Below are 4,137 nucleotides of genomic sequence, written 5' to 3'. Positions count from 1 at the left end.
GAGAAATCTAGGACTAGTCCCCACCTATTTCTCAGGACTGGCTGCAGGCAGGGAGCTGCCAAGGCATGGCAGCACGTGAATGCTCTCGCCTCTGATTCCCATTCCAACACAAGCCCACGGGGCTCTCGTATCTGCTCCATGGCCTTCCAGGCTCTGGGAGCCACTCAAGGAGCACTGGCTCATTCTCTGACCCCTTGTTTGGTTAGGATATTTGAATAATGCTGTCTAGTGCTGAACCCGAGTGGACTCCTGTGTGTTCAGAGCTGACTCATGGCCATGGAAAGCCATGTTCACCCTGAGTCCACCACCCAACCCCACAGCAGCCTTGCTGTTTCCCTTTCCCTGGGGAATCACACCAGAACCTCTGGAAGCATTCACTGTATCCAGCTATATACCCCACTACAGGATTTCCTTCCAAACAGCTTGTGCATTTATCTTGGAAACAGATGTATTATCAGCTTGCAAGAAAATCTCAGCACTGAGCATCATAGCTGGGAAAGAAACTCTTGTCTCCCCAAATGCAGGCAGCCTGGAAGCTGGTCTGCTGTGAAGGGAGGAAGGGGCCCTGTGCAGAATGGCTCAGCTTTTCAGACCAGTCTCTCCCAGCTGCACACACATCGCTCCTCTGAAGATGGAGCCAGAGATATTTCACAGACAGCACAGTCTGTGAGGAAAGGAGGGGAGACAAACTCCTGCTTTTTCTGGGAAGGAACAGATGAGGCATGTTTTTCTTGCCTGCATTTCTGGAATTGGACATCTGCAGCTCATTAGTTATCCTCAGCGATCATTCAAATCAATTAATTGAAAGAATTAAAGTACATCTTAAGGATAAAAATACATTAACTTTCTCCCTCATATTCTTTGAAACTAGCATCATACTGAGCTGCATTCAGCCTCAAAGGGTGCACCACATTGTTTAAAATCTTTGTCCTGATTGTATCACCGTATTTTTCTATTTCCTGAAACTTACTCTTTAGTACTTTCTGGAGACAGAAAAATGCAATTTCATCTTTCCAAAAGCTTCCTTCTCTCTTCCTATCTCTTCTTCCTTCCCTATCTCTGTTTTTCCTGTATTTTTCCCAGTTTTCCTCCAGTTCCTTCATTCCCTGTCTCCTGATGCCCATATATTGCTGGTTTGGGTCAGAATCAGACATTATGGCAGAGAACAGAAAAATTTTATATTTTTATTTCTAAAGTGAATTCTTTAAAAATTGTGCCCCCCTCAGCTCTCAGAGGAAAAGGAACTTATACTTGGCCGATTTGTACTGTGGTTGTTATGCTGCTTAGCTTTTTGTTTTAAATTGATCAAACTTCTGGCACCTCTGCAGTATATTTCATCAATGCTTTCACTATCAACTGAATATTAGAATTGTTCAGTTCACTGCATACACCAAAATCAATAGAACCTTTGTCTGGGAGAGCATTAAATCACAGTGGGGTAGAATCAGATTTTCCTGTTTTCAGCTTCTTTTAAAATAGCGTCTATTAGGTCTCCTGCTGGCTAATCTTAAAAGCAGGAATAAATGTGGAATGGTAAAATGTTAATAGAAGATCTCGTTTTAAAAGACTATGTTCTAGATATGGGTGCACGTTGTACCACACACAGACAATGAATGTTATTGTACACGTATGTCAGGTACATACAACCCAATGTACCATGCGACACGCACTACACACACATCTTGCATTTCTCTAAGTGCAAACACAAATCAAAACTCCCATACTTAGACCTCCCAAACAGGAACATGTCTTAGCTTCTGATGACCCTCTGGGGTCTGAGTTCGCTGTTGAGCCCGAAAGTGAATCAGAAAACAGCGGGTCTCTGATGAACAGTGGGAGCCTTGAAACACACCTGGAGGTGTCTTGGGACTTCCCTGTGCTCCGGGGTGGTAGGGCAGGCAGCTATGTGATTTACCTGTGTCCTAATGACGGGTTGTAGGTTGCATGGACCCCCTAAATGCAAAGGTTGCCTCTTACTGCACTTAGGAGACTGAAGCATCTTTAGGGCTTCATCTCCAAATGCACCCCAGATCGTTAGCTATGGTTTGTCAGATTCGTCACTGTGCATGGCCCTACGATGGCATGAGAAGAGTGATTCCAAAATCATCTGGCCCTGAAAGTCTTCATTGGTGAGTATGTCGGAAAACACAGCAGAGACTCACATATCTCTTAAGTCCATTTGCTCAATCACATATCCAAGTGATTGTTGATTAACCCCAGTTATTTATTGTACATCAGACAGGTGCCATGCACTCAGTAAGGCGCTAAAGACGTAAGGAAACCCACTCGGTGAGCAGAGCAAAAGCCCAGCAGAGGCCGAGAAGAAGCCCACTGCTGTCAGTGACCTGCCAGAGAACCATTTAAATCAGAGAGTTTTCTTAAATACAGTCAGAAATGAAATAGGATATGTTAAAAGAGTTGCCTCCAAAATACGTTATCATAAAAGACTATTATGTTCAATTATATGTCAATAAATTGGCTAATATAGAAGAAATAGACAAATTCCTACGAATCTACAACCTAAAGAGTATGAATCAAGAAGAACTAGAACGCCTGAACAGAAGAATAACAAATAAGATTGAAGCACTCATTAAGTCTTTTCAATTAAAAAAATCCCAGGACCAAATGGCTCCATGACTGGTGAAATTTTAACATGGAGCCTACTTAAATTCTTCAAAATATACATAATGTAAAACCATCATCATGGTGACCCTAAACTCTGGGACACCACAAGAGAGGAAAGCTACAGACATGCAACTCTAGAGAAAAAAGTCTCCTCATCAATTGGTGTCAGGAAAATGATAGCTAAATGCAATACAATGAAATAAGACCCGTATTACATACACAAAAATGAAGTCAAAATGCATTAAAAACTTGAACATAAAGTATGAAACCATAAAAACCCTACAAGGAAATGGAAGAAAAGCTCTAGGACATTGGTCCCAACAGCTCAAATGCTCAGGAAACAAAAATGAAAATAAACAGAAGGACCTACTTCAAACCAAAAACCTTGCACGGTATTAACAAAAGCATCAACAGGAACATATACAAACAAATAGCTATAAAAATCTAATAAAAACAGGCGAAGGATTTGAATTGTCATTTTTCCAAAGTAGACATGCCAGCATATGAACAACCACTAAGAATGAGAAAAAATGATTAACACTCTATGATTATCAGGGAGATACAAATCCAGAACAGGTGAGCTATCACTGGATGCCTATTAAGAATGCAGTTATCAAGGAGATAAGAGATATCTACTGTTGGTGAGAGTGTAGAGAAAAAGAAAACTCTGAACGCTGTTGGTGGGAATGTAAATTGGTACAGCCATTATGGAAAATGGGGGTATGGAATGTTCTCAAAAGAGAAAAACATCTTCAATAAACCAATCACTCTCTGAGGTCAGTACTTTAGACATCTGTACACCACAGTCTTTGTAGCACTTTTCATAATAGGCAGCATAGAGAATTGACTCAACTGTCCATCAACAGATGCATGGCTGAAGAAGTTGTGGTACATCATTCAGCCTTAAAAACAAAGAGGCCCCTGCTGTTTGTAACAACATGGATGAACTTAAAGAACACTTTGTTAAGTGAAATAAGCCAGATGCAGGAAGACAAATGCTACAGGACTCAAATACACGGTCTAAAAAAGTAGGTACACAGAAGCAAGGAGTAGAACGGTGGTTAGCCGAGGGGCAGGGAGGCATAAGAACCAGGACAGACAATGGCCAACATTTTGAATGTTGGAGTTGTGGAGGAAGAGTTGATCTGGAGATGTGATGCATGGTACAAATAATAAGGTTGCATCGTCAACTGGAGATTTGCTGTGAGTAGATTTCAGTTGCTGCCGACACACACAATGGTAACTATGAGGAGAGGGTGTACTAATTTGCTTCAATACAGCACTCATTTTACATGTGTATGGATATCAAAACTTTATATTGTACAACTTAAGTATATATAAGTTTTTTTACTATAAAGTCTAGCTTTATTTTTAAAAAGATTTTACAAGTCTGTCAACCTTAAACATACATCGATGGATTATTTATTCTTCTCTTCCATCAGATTAGGCTCACTGCTTCAATCCAATTCATAAAAAATATATGTAAAAATAAATCTTTTTCACAAGTATGTA

Source organism: Heterocephalus glaber, unplaced genomic scaffold (assembly GCF_053883595.1).
Source record: "Heterocephalus glaber isolate CG9 unplaced genomic scaffold, H.glaber_assembly_v1.0 deba00001610, whole genome shotgun sequence".
NCBI lineage: Eukaryota > Metazoa > Chordata > Mammalia > Rodentia > Bathyergidae > Heterocephalus > Heterocephalus glaber.
Note: the sequence above shows the minus strand (reverse complement) of the source record.